Consider the following 12,678-nt stretch of genomic DNA (forward strand, 5'->3'; position numbering starts at 1 on the left):
ACCTTATGCCACCACCTCTCCTCAGCTGCCAATTTCTCTCCAAATGCCACGGCCTGGATCTCATCCTTTCTCAAAGAGAGAGCAACGAAAGTCTTCTCAGACCAAGCCTGTGCTAGCCCTAAACTAATTAAATGCGGAGTCCCTCAAGGATCCTGTATCTCGCCCACTCTCTACAACCTGTTCATGAAGTCCCTATTTAATTTCTTAGACTCGCTATGCATCACATATACCAATTATGCTGATGATACAAAGGTCCTCATCCCCCTAACTGGGGACTATGAGGTGGACAAGAATCACTTAACTCCACCTACGCCACGATTCAAATGTGGATGGCTGAAAACTGGCTGTGCTTACAGTGAGAAAACTGAACTCCTACTCATTGACTCACCAGGAACACTCAAGAATCTGGATGTGAAATACAGCTCCTTCTGGATCGATAACACCTCCATCACTGTGTCACAGGTAGTAAAATCTCTCGGGGGTTTAACTAGACTCTAACATTTCAATGGTCAGACAGGTTAACGCCATTGCATCTGCCTCAGCCTACCAGTCGAAATTAATCACTGCAGCCAGACCATTCCTGACTCAACAGAACAGCCTCACCATGTCCAGAGCAATAATTGAGCCCCGACTTGATTGTTACAATGCCCTCTAGGTAGGCACCTCTACAAAAAAACATTAGGAAGGTTCAGACGGTACAAAACAATGCTCTCAGTGTGGCCACCGGCATTTCAAAGAGGGACCACATCTCAGCCACCAGTAAATCTGTTCACTGGCTCCCCATCAAGGAATGTATCATCTTTAAGACTCTGCTACCCACCCAAAAATGTCTCCATAACTCAGCCCCCCGCTACCTCTCTCAAAGGTTCACCCTACCTTCCACAATCAGACCCACAAGAGCAGCCTAAACTAACCAGGTCTCCATCCCCAAGAGCATCAGTCCGTGAGCGGGTGGGTCAAGTTTCTCAGTCATTGCAGCCACCAACTGGCACTCACTTTCCCCCCCACCCCCGACTGAGGGGCATCGATTCACACAAAGCATTTAGGAAAGCAATTAAAACGTGCCTCTTTGTATAGAACCGTTCCTGATAGAATGTGTGCCTGACCATGCTTACTAAAGTTGTACCTAGTTTTCTCAAATCACCTATGTATCGTGCATGTTCATTGTATTCCTTTAGGCTCTTGTTCTCTGTAACCGAAGCATTGCCTCTTGTTCATGTAACTAAGACATTCCCTTGAAACAGCACCTCAATGCCTCTGGGCTGTAGCGCGCTTTACAAATCCCAAAACAATTTTTTAAAAAAATAAAGGTGGGGTCAGCAGCCAAACCAAGAAGATGTTAAGGCCCATGTATTTTTAACGTGTTCAGTCCCCTTGTATCCAACAAACAACTGAGACGTTTGGATTATGGGAGATGTTACTGATTTTCCATCTGGGGCTTCCTTGTCCCCTAAGGTCACTCGCAATGAGATCCCGCTTGCCCTGTCTCCTACGGAGTGTGTTGCATAATATGCTCACCTCCCTAATCCAAAATTAGTGGCACCTTTTGACATTAAGGAAAGAAGAGGCTGCCCAAGTGGAGTGATGATTATTGCTATAAACTTTTATTCAAAAGAAAGATAAACCTATCTGTTCTTCACTCTAATGGATTTTCCTAGCTAAACTAAAGAAACTCTGGTTCTCGTAAGGAAATCTGTATAAATCCAAATTAAAAGGCACCTTCCGATTCCAAGATGGCCGCGCGTAGTGGGTAGACCTGCTCACGGAGCTCCCGAGCCCTGATGCTGGAGGAGGCCCACCATCCAGCGTTTGCGGCGATCTGAGGCTCAATAAGTGGCATCAGGGAACCTCCGAGGTGTCGGAGCAGCGAGCGGAGTTTGTGCCTGGAGGCTCGGCTTACGTTTGGAGCGAGGAACTTCGCGGCCCTGAGGAGTCCTCCGTTACCCTGGGTTCCTTAAGGGAGGAGAATCAGCAGGCTCCCCGCCGGCACTGAGAGAGGTGGAGAGTGCGGCGGGGAACCGTGGAGCGCGGCTGCGGCCCGGAGGAGAGGGGCCGGAGCTCGGCGCAGTAGGAGGTGCGAAGCACAGTGCCGGAGTGGAGCGCTGATCCGGGCGAGGCCCGACCCCAGGCTGGGACGGCGGAGGAAGTGGTGGAATGGTGTCTGACCCCACACCTGGCTACAACAACGGACCCACCCGCGTTGGGGTGGAGGTGAGAAGCGGCGAGGAACAACAGAGCCCGCCCTGTGGCTCTAGGAAGAAGGGCCCACCAGAAATAGGAGGCTTTTCCATCGGAGGGCAGCTCTCTGAGGGGTTTTGGGTGGACGCTATAAACAGGGGAGCCCCGGGGGGGGGGTGCTCCGGCCCTGGATCCCGGTGGCCTTGCCAACACTGGAAAACTGTTGGCTAAGGGAGTGTGGCACTGATCGGGAATGGGCTGTAGTCGGACAGAGGTGGACTTGAGCAATTTACCACCAGGAGGAGGCAGAGCACGGTGGCGAGTTGCTTGTTTGGAGAGACTGGAGAGTGAATAGGGCCACGGAAAGGACTGGAGCCGGCGACTGGTGGAGAAGCGCATGGAGTGGCCAGGCACAGGCGCGATAGGAGTGGCCAGGCTCCCACTCGGAGATGGCCACGAAGCCCAAGGCGAAAAGTGGGAGGGGCCAAGCGACCCAGGGGGACGCCTCGGGTACCCTCCCCTCCCTGTGGCCGGGACAAGATACAAGAGAGCTGGCTAAGTCGACAGGGGCAAGTGAGACAAGGAGTCTATCATCGCCGATGGAGATGGGCACGACTGTGATGTTGCGGGATGAACTGAAGGGAGAAATGCATGCCCTGCACTCTAGCATGTCTAAGACGTTTCAGGACCAATTCCAGCTTCTTCGGGCGGACCTTAACGCGGCGATGGGAGGAATCAAACAGGAGCTGCGGCAGCAGGGTGAGAGAACGGATCTACTGGAGAGAGGGCTACAAGAACTGTACAAGGAGGTAACCGCGAGTAGTGAGGCAATAGAGCGGCTGGATGTTGCCACACGTAACCTGGAAACCCAGGTTGAAGACATGGAAAATAGATCTCGCCGAGTTAATATACAAATTAAAATGCTCCCTGAAACAGTCCAGGACAAGGACCTCAAGAGAGTAGCCCAATCGATTTTTGTGGTAATTCTGGGGTCCTCCCGGAGGAGATTGAGCTTGATCGCATACACAGAGTGGGCAGAGGGGGGCCGGGGCCCCAGTCCAGACCCTGGGATGTCCTTGCGGCGTTCGCCAGGTCCGCCCAAAAGGAAGAAATCCTCTGAGAGGCGAGGAAGCAAGTACCTATAAAGTACCAGGAGCATCGCATAGCTTTATTTCAGGACCTTGCGGCAAGTACTCTGGTGAAAAGGAAGCTGATGGCTCCGGTCATCAAGGCGTTGAATGAGGGAGGTATCAAATACAGATGGACATTTCCCTTTGGCCTGGTGTCCGAGTGGGGAGGGGCTCAGAAGCGAATCACCACCGTCCAGGAGGGCGTGGGCTTGCTGGGCTTTGATGTCGATGAGACTCGGGGCGGCCAGCGGTGGCAACTACCCCGGAAGCAAGGCCATGGGCGTGGTCTACGGAGGATGAGATTAGAAGGAGGGTGAAGCAAGGTGGGAAATTGCTGGCTGCGAATACTCCGTGTGACCCCGGAGAGGGGAGCCAAGCAGCACAGGGAGGGTCTCAAATATAGATCTGGAACGACGGTGGTGGGCCACCAAAAGGAGGTATTGGGCGGGGGGTGCACCCATCTGTAAATCGGAAAGGGTGAGTTTACCCGAGGAGGGAGGAGGGGGGAGGCGGGAAGGGCACGCTCTTCAGGAGGGGGGAGGTGGAGAAGGGGGATTGGGGGGGGAGGAGTAGTTGGGCAGCAGGTGAAGTGGGCAGAGTTCAAATGACGTGGTTCAGAGAATGCTCGTATAGGTCGGGTGGTCGATTGGAAGGCAGGGGTGGATGTATGGACAGCCCCCAACCGGGGCGCTCACTTGGTCGGGGAATTCCAGGGACTCAGGGCTCTTCTTTGTCTGCACTGTACTAACATAATTTCAAGTGCCTAACGCAAAATGTGAGGGGCCTCAACACCCCTCAGAAAAGGAAGAAATTAGAACACTTTACTAGAAAGGAGAACCCGGATGTCTTGGGTTTGCAGGAAACGCACCTCCGACCTGCGGATCAGGGCCGCCTTAAACTCCGGGGCTATGATCAGATCTTGCACGCATCGGGGGAGACCAGATCCGGGGGAGTTGCCCTAGCGATTAAAGCATCGGTGGGTCTCAAGATATCGGAGAGTGTACGAGACAAGGAGGGCAGATACATCTTGGCAATAGGATCATATCAGGGGAGGCAGTATACAATGGTGGTAGTGTACGGTCCGAATGTAGGGCAAGAGTATTTTTTGAGGAGGCTTCTGGGTCTGATAGAGGAGAAGGCGCGGGGCCACATCCTCTTAATGGGGCACCTCAACATAGCGTGGGAGGGGGGATAGGGACTGCTCGGGTCACGTGAGGGGAGGAGTGGGCCGGTGATGTCGGCAGAGCTCCGGAATAGGATATGGGAAGCAGGATTGGGGGATGTCTGGCGGGAGGTCAAGGGAGTAGGAGGAGGGATATACTTTCTTGTCAGGAGTTCACGGATTGCACTCAAGGATCGACTATATCTCGGTGTCCTCATGTCTGGTGGGTAGAGTTCAGGAGGTTACGACAGGTCTTATTGGCATAGCGGATCAAAGTAGTTACAATGGTATTGGACCTGGGTCAGAAGGAAAGAGGGGTTTGGACCTGGAGTTTCCCGGGTCACCTCCTCAGAGACCCGATTCTTAGGCAGGACATAGAGGAGAAGATTCAGAACTTCTTTAACATCAATCGCAGGGGAGATACGGGGGAGGAGATGAGGTGGGATGCTTTTAAGGCTGTGTTACGGGGGGAGCTCATAGCGTTGGCGGCACATAGAGAGAGGCAATTGAGAGCGCTGAAAGTGCAATTGGAGGGGGAAGTGGAAATGGCAAGATGGAGGGCGGGGGCAATGCCGTCCAGGTCTTCTATGAGGGAATAACGCAGGGCATTGGGACAGTTGGAGATTCTTCAGACTAAAAGAGCGGAGGGGGCTCTCTTGAGAGTATGCCAACAATACTACGCGAAAGCCAATAAAGCAGATGCCCTCCTTGCGCGATTGTTGTGAGGGGCTAATGCCAAAAATGCGATTACGGCCCTGCGGACAGAAAGGGCGGAAAGGGTCACGGAGGCAGAGGAGATAAGGGAAGCGCTGGCATCTTTCGATGAGGCTCTGTATACATCGCAGAACCCCCGGGAAAGCTTACAGGACGATTTCCTGGATAAGATCGAGCTGGAGAGGATAGGGAGTGAAGCACAGGAGAAGCTGAACGGGGAAATTAGAGAGGAGGAGGTGAGGAGGGTGATTGGGGGGTTATCACTGAATAAGGCACCAGGCCCAGACGTATATAGCGCAATCTTTTACAAGGCCTTTGTGAATATCTTGGCCCCTCAGCTGACTCATCTTTTTAACACCTTTCGGGAGACGGGGAGAATAACCCCTTCCATGGAGGAGGCTCGGCTAACCCTTGTTCTGAAGGCGCATAAGAACCCGGAGGAACAAACATCTTACAGGCCTATAGCGCTGATTAATATTAACGCCAAGATCTTCACAAAGGTCTTGGCAAGTAGGCTGAATGGTTTCCTTCCTGACTTGGTTCACCCAGACCAAGCAGGGTTTGTTATGTGTCGGCAGACTGCGAACAATATACGAAGGATTGTGCATCTGGTGGAAAAGTCTCATAGAACAGACACTCTCGCGGTCCTCCTTTCGCTGGACGCGGAAAAAGCTTTTGACCATGTGGAGTGGTCCTTTCTATTTAAGGTAATGCAGAGGATGGGCATCAAGGGGAATTTCTTGCGCATGGTACAGGCCAATTATCAGACACCTAAGCTGAGGATAGCGGTGAATGGAACGATGTTTAGGCTTTTTGGGGTGACCAGGTGGACCAAGCAAGGCTGTCCTTTGTCCCCCATGCTTTATGCGATTTATCTGGAGCCTCTCTTGCGGGCAATTAGAGAGGCGGAGGGGATAAAGGATATTCCTTTTGGGGGGACTGAACAGAAGGTGGTGGCATTTGCGGATGACCTTCTACTGGCTCTCACTGCCCCACCCGAATCTATCCAAGTAGAAGCCTGTTAGAATCCTTCGGAGAGGCTTTGGGTCTTAAGATCAATTATGCTAAATCTGAATTATTGAACCTGACATTAAAGGGCAACGAGCAGATAGCCCTGAGGGAGTCTACCCCGTTTCTCTGGAGCCCAAACGGCATTAGGTATCTTGGGGTGAAAATCACGGGGTGGGGTGGGGTGGGGTGAAAAGGCTGGCAGGCTGGTACAGGGCGAATTATCCTCCATTACTAAAAAGCATTGAAGGGGACTTTCGCAGGTGGAGGACTATCCCGATTACGTGGCTGGCGAGGCTGGCAACGGTCAAAATGGTAACGCTACCCTGCCTGTTGTATCTGTTCCAGGCAATTCCTCTGGAGGTCCCTCGGGAATTCTTTAAGAAGTTCGAATTGCTCACCAGAGATTTCCTGTGGGCTGGGAAAAAGCCGGGGATTAGCAAGCAAATATTGCAGGCCCCTAGGCGGGAAGGAGGTCTAGCACTTCCGAATTTTCAACGGTACTATGAGGTGACCCAATTAAGGGTGGTTAGGGAATGGCTGTGTCTGGGGGAGCCCTCACAAAATAAGCAATGGGTGGCGATGGATAGGGCTGTTGCGCATCGCAGTCTTGCAGAGGTTCTATGGCTCCCCCTGGTCACATATATGAGAGCACCATTACTAGTTTGATGGTTCGGAATTGGGACAAACTAGTCAAAAGCAACGGGATTACAATGTTTCCCTCTCCCTACACACCCCTGTTTCGTAATAGAGAGTTTACCCCGGGATTGGAAGAAGGGGCTTTCCGACAATGGGAGGAAGGAGGCTGTAGGTGGCTGTGAGACATGTTCCGAGGGGGGAAAATACTCTCGTTTGAGGATTGTAAAAAGGAGTATGGGGTGGGGGAGGGGGAGAGGCTCCGGTACGCGCAGTTGCGCCACTGGGTTATGCACCCCGTAAATAAGCTGCCGGCCACCAGGGGGAAGACGAGGTTCGAGAAGTTTCTGCACTCGAATGATGGGTCTAGGGGTCTTATATCCAATCTTTACAAGTTATTAGACAAAACTCCGGATAGGGCCCCATGGCAGTACATGCGGAGATGGGACCAGATGATAGGCAGAACAGTTGAGCAGGAGGAATGGGAACGTCTGTGGCGGGTAATCCCCAAGTTAGCGAGAGCCTCCCAAATCCAGGAAATGTGGTACAAGATCTTATTCGGCTGGCACTACACCCCAGCCAGGCTGAAAGAGATGTTTCCTGCAACTTCAGGGAAGTGTTGGAGGGGGTGTGGGATGGAGGGTACGGCACAGCATATCTGGTGGAAGTGCCCACGTATTAAACCCCTCTGGGTAGAGGTGCAGAGGGCCCAGGAGCAGGTATGTGGGCCAGGAAGCAGTAGGTCCCCAGAGGAGATTATACTGGGAGTGGGGAGGAGCAATGAGGTGGGGGAGCCCAAATCTCAGGAGAAAGCGAGAGTGACTCTTGTCCTGGCCGCTATGATCGTAATAGCTCAGAGATGGAGGAGCGGAGAGGTCCCTCTTCTCCAGGATTGGCAATGGAAAATATGGGACATTGTGTCTCTTGAATGGGCCACATACGCAAAAGACAATAAGCTGCAGTCCTTTGCAGGCGATTGGGAGGAAACCCTGTGTTTTTTGCAAGATGACTTTCGAATTGGCTGGCGGCCTCAACGCCTGCGATTATTGGACCTGGGGTGAGCACTGTTGGAGGGAAGATAGGTGTAGAGGGTAATGGAAGTGGCGCAAATTGAAGGGAAGGGGAAAGGAGAGGAAGTGTAGGAGGGGGGGTGGAATGTGGGGGCTGCCTATGCGAGGCGTCGTGGACTATCTGAACTGTGTCTTTCTGTGACAACGATAAACTGAAGCTGCCTTGAGGGGAAAGGGGGGGGAGTTGAGGGGGAACGGTTTCTGTTACTCTCTTTCTTCGAAAACAATAAAAAGTGTAAAAAAAAAAAAGACACCTTCCTAGTCAAAAAAAGGCTCCTTGACGATCCCTTCTGGTTCTGCTTGTGACCCAAGAGAATGATTCCCTTCTCCTTGATGTAAAGTGTCCCAAGACATCAAGTTGTCTCAAAATAAAAGTTCCAGGCTCTTTGTGGCCCGCAAACAAAACAAAAAAGTTCTACATGATCCTTGTGGTGCTAGGAGGATGACTCCCTGCTCCTAACTGGCTCTCCAATGTTCCCTATAATTTTCAGCACAACTTGTCATTCCCTTTTCTGAGTTTTTCATACTTTTGGCCCCCACTGGGACAACGAAGATGCTCCCAGAGTCCCTCTCGACTCTCCCTCACCACACTCCAGTGGAACTGTGCTACATATTGATTCCCTACTTTACCTGTTTCTTCACTCCTTACAGTCTCAAACCTTGTCTTAGACCTGTTCCTGATACCTTATACCGCTGAACTCTTCGCCGGTTTCGACAAGGGTGTCAGGTCCACTCTCTCTATTTCAACATCTTCTTTCACGTTACTTCTGTGGCCTCCTTCACTCCACTGCCAGTTACTGATGGCGGTCTCAGTGTCAGATCCCTTTGTCCACCCACGACAGGTCACGCCATCTCCACAGTCTCTTGCAATCTCTACACATTCGCCTACGCGGCTCAGCTGTAGGCTATGGTAGGCGGTCTCAGCACTGTTGTCAGACCCAACGGTCCACCCACTGCAGGTCGCGCCACCGCCTTTCCATCCCCCAGATTCACTGCTTTTGTTCCCAACCGACTCGTAGTTTGCTTCTCTGGTGTCCAGCTGCTTCTTTCTTCAACTGTGGAGACATGCCTTGCTGCAGTCTCCCGAAGCCCAAGTTCAGCCTTATGGACTTCGATGCGGCCCCCTCAGTCGCTCGGTTCTTCCTCTGGACGTACAACAGCTCTCAGCATACCAGAACTGCATGGGTCACTGCCGGACAGGGCAGAGGGCAACCAAGAACACTGTTCTTCTTTGCTGTTCAGTTTAAATAGCAGGGATGGCCCCAGCGTAACGTCAGTCCAATTGACAGCAGCTGATTGAGCCTTCGTCCTGCTCGATTGTAGCATTCTCAAGTTCTTCTTCGTCCCTGGACCTATGACATCAGGGTGGTTTGAAATTTTACAATAACACATAGTTTGCAACTTGAGCTTATGTGTAGAAGGTTCGGGCATTAACAGCCTGCAGGGTTGGGGGGGTTAAAGGCGCTGTATCTCCCAATCTCGTCCTTATACCCAGAAGAGGAGTCCCTCTCCACGAAATCCTCCCAAATGTTACCACCCCTACAGGGATTATTGGTTAGGCTAGCCTCATGGAAAAGAGCTCCGCCCTGGGGAGAAGTGATAAGAGTAGATGAATCGTCACACCTCCTTGATCAGGAAAAAATACTCTGGATTTGTTACACTTGCTGGCTGTTCACTGTGTCTTGGGGTAAGAATGAGTCTATCTTATGTTGAACCCTTCCTCGAGGAAGTGGATGGTAGGAGGGATGTGTCAATTAACGAGAGAGATTCTCTCTGTCTCTCTTTGATCATCAAGCCTGAAAGTGTTTGCAGTGACCTTAATACACATTAAAGGTAAATGGCCTGCAGGATTGTTGTACAGTGCAGAGTAGTTCTCTCAATGGTCTCTGAGCTGTTAACACTGCTGCTCAACTCACACACTGACCACTACCCTTTGAGAAGGGATAAAGACATTCTCCCTCCCAGAGGAAATTGAGTTTCCATGCTTGCTGAATAGTCAAGCACAGGAGAAGCAGACACCATATCCTGCATTGCCCAAATAGATAGATAAGCATGACTTGCATCATCTCCTGGATGATCGTGAGAATGACCCTGCTTAAAAAGGGAACGGGTGGAAAGGGGAGCATCATCCTTTGTGGCCAAACTATATTCATGGCATTTGTGCACCACTCCCATCCTCTGTGTGTTAACGAGTGCAGAATGTTAGTAGGTGGTGTGAGAAGCCTGAAGGTGTCTCACCTGCTGGTCCCCAGAGATATGTAGCCCAGGTGCCCAGGACACGACCATCGCTATTGGATCCAGTGCCAGGGGTTGGACCAATGGGGGAGGATCACCTGGGCAAGTGGACTTTGGGGAGTGGAGGTGGGACACCAAGGGTTGAGACATGGAATCCCCTTCCCTGTAACACCTTTTCCCATCCTACCCTGTAGGATATTTAGAAGCTCTACCCCCCTTTTCCCACACGAACACTTTCTTACACTGTAACAGACAATGGACTGACACAAGAGCCATTTACCTGACATGTCCCAACACACAGGTCAGGCAGAGTCAGGCAATTGACAATAACCACGCACACCTGACAGCCCCTTACCTTCCCCACAGGGATAAAAGGTGGAGCACGAAAGCACATTTCCAGCAAGGCCCGAACGCACGAGGAGACTGTTACGCTCACCTGGCTCCCACAGGGGCGTCGGTCGGACCCGGACAGCTGCGGTCTCCACCCACGCGATGCGTAGTGCAGCGATGACTGACTGGATCTGCCCTCCTAATCTTGTCTGCTTAACCCGTAGAAATATTCTCCTGCAAGTGGAGAGATGGATTTAGCCACTTGTGGATTAAAGTGATGGCACCCCCACAGTCCACCCCAACTAATCACCTCCGAAATGCCCTCACAGCAATCTCACCTTACATTCTTGAAAGACAAGCTCTCCATCCTGCGTGGATTTGCAGGGGCGCGTCGATTCCAGTTACTTCACTGGTTTGAAGGCTCAGGAGAGTTCCGGAGAGTATTGACTCTGAGGTTCCTGGTGAGGACCAGTAAGTATTAAGTTCGTAGAGTTCAATATGTCCGATGTTCACTCTTGTTTTCCCCCTTCCTTTCTTGTCTTGCAGCTGGCTCGTGAAAAGATGCTCTTGTGGCAGCTGGTGGCGCTCAGGTAAGAGTCTGTACTACCCGGCGGTGTCTGGTAAATGTTGCACGAGGAAAACGTGTTGTTTTGTCTCTCTTTACAGATGCGCCACGTGAAAATATGGAGAGTCACAAAAGGATGCCTCAGGTGGTAAATCAGGTAAGTCTATGGTGGTAAGAATTATATTTGTTGGGTCCCTCGGCTCACCTTGTGGTTTTCTTTTGTCTCCTATGTGCCGAAGTTCGGCGAAGAAATGATGGAGGCAGCGCCGACCTGAAGGATGCTGTGAAGACTGGTGAGTATGGCGCGCCGCTGCAGCTGGAGGTGCAGCGCGTGCAGAAATTATGTTCTTTACAGATCCGGAGACAAGATGGATCCAGAATCATGTGTGGAATAGAAATAAGTTAGTTTTCTAACCTTGTCCCTTTCTTTCCTCTTTGTTTTAGGAGCTCCGGATTCGAGGCGGGCGTGGCAGAAGACTGGATGCAGGCTGCAGGCACGGTGAGTGTTACGCTGCTGGATGCAGAATAACGCGAAGCGTGTGTTGCTGGTCGGGCGTGGTTTAAATAGCCTCAAAAGTAGTCCCAGGTAAGATGTCCCTAGAACCACACCCGAGTAAAAAATAGTCCCTATAGAAAAATAGTCCCTTTCAGGCTTCATGTTGGATTGGAGTCATTTGCAGCATGGTCTGCCTGAGGTAAGTAATGACTATTAGCCTGGCACCTTAGGCGCCAGGACTGATTCCTACTATGAGCCTGGCGGCTAAGGCGCCAGGACTGAACCCAGATAGCCCCTAGCCGGGGCTGCTGCGGTTTTACTAAATGTCTAGATGCCTGCTCCCGGGGCTGATGGGCTTGGTCCGGATGCCTGGGGGTAGGCATCATGACAGCACTCCCCCCCCAAGGCCCCTCCTAAAGTTGTTCTTCCCCTGGGCCCTGGTTTGTCTGGGAAGTTCCGATGGAATGTTTTCACCAACTGAGGTGCATGAACGTGGTCACTAGATTCCCATGACCTTTCTTGTGGTCCGTAGCCCTTCCAATCGATTAAATAAAAAAGTTTTGATTTAACCATCTTGGAGTCCAGGATATTTTTTACCTCAAATTCAGGTTCTCCATCTATCAAGATGGGGTCGGGTGGTTTGGTTAATCTTGTTCCTGGTTGAACTGGTTTTAAAAGTGAAACATGAAAGAAAGGATGAATGTGCATATTAGAGGGTAATTCCAATTTGACGGCTACCGGGTTGATAATGGCCTTAATAGTGTAAGGTCCCAAATATCTAGGGTTAAAAGTCTGAGTTCCCTTCAGACGTATGTGTTTTGTAGCCAGCCAAACTTGATCCCCAATCTGGTATTGTGGAGTTTCACTTCTATGTTGATCAGCATTTTTCTTATATTTCTCTTTTGCTTGTTTCAAATGTTCTGTTGCCTCTTTAAAGGCTTGTGTAATAGTAGAATGCAAATGACTAACTGCAGGCATTTCTAAATGCGAGACGAATCCAGTTCTGAGGTTCGAGGGTGATTTCCATATATGGTATAAAAGGGGCTTTGTCCGGTTCCTGAATGTACAGAGTTATTGTATGCATACTCGGAAATCCATAAAATATCTTTCCAATTACTTTCGGTCTGGTGTAGCATGTAACGTAGGTCTGGGGA

This window comes from Ambystoma mexicanum, chromosome 6p (genome assembly GCF_040938575.1).
Source record: "Ambystoma mexicanum isolate Mex_15411 chromosome 6p, UKY_AmexF1_1, whole genome shotgun sequence".
Classification (NCBI taxonomy): domain Eukaryota; kingdom Metazoa; phylum Chordata; class Amphibia; order Caudata; family Ambystomatidae; genus Ambystoma; species Ambystoma mexicanum.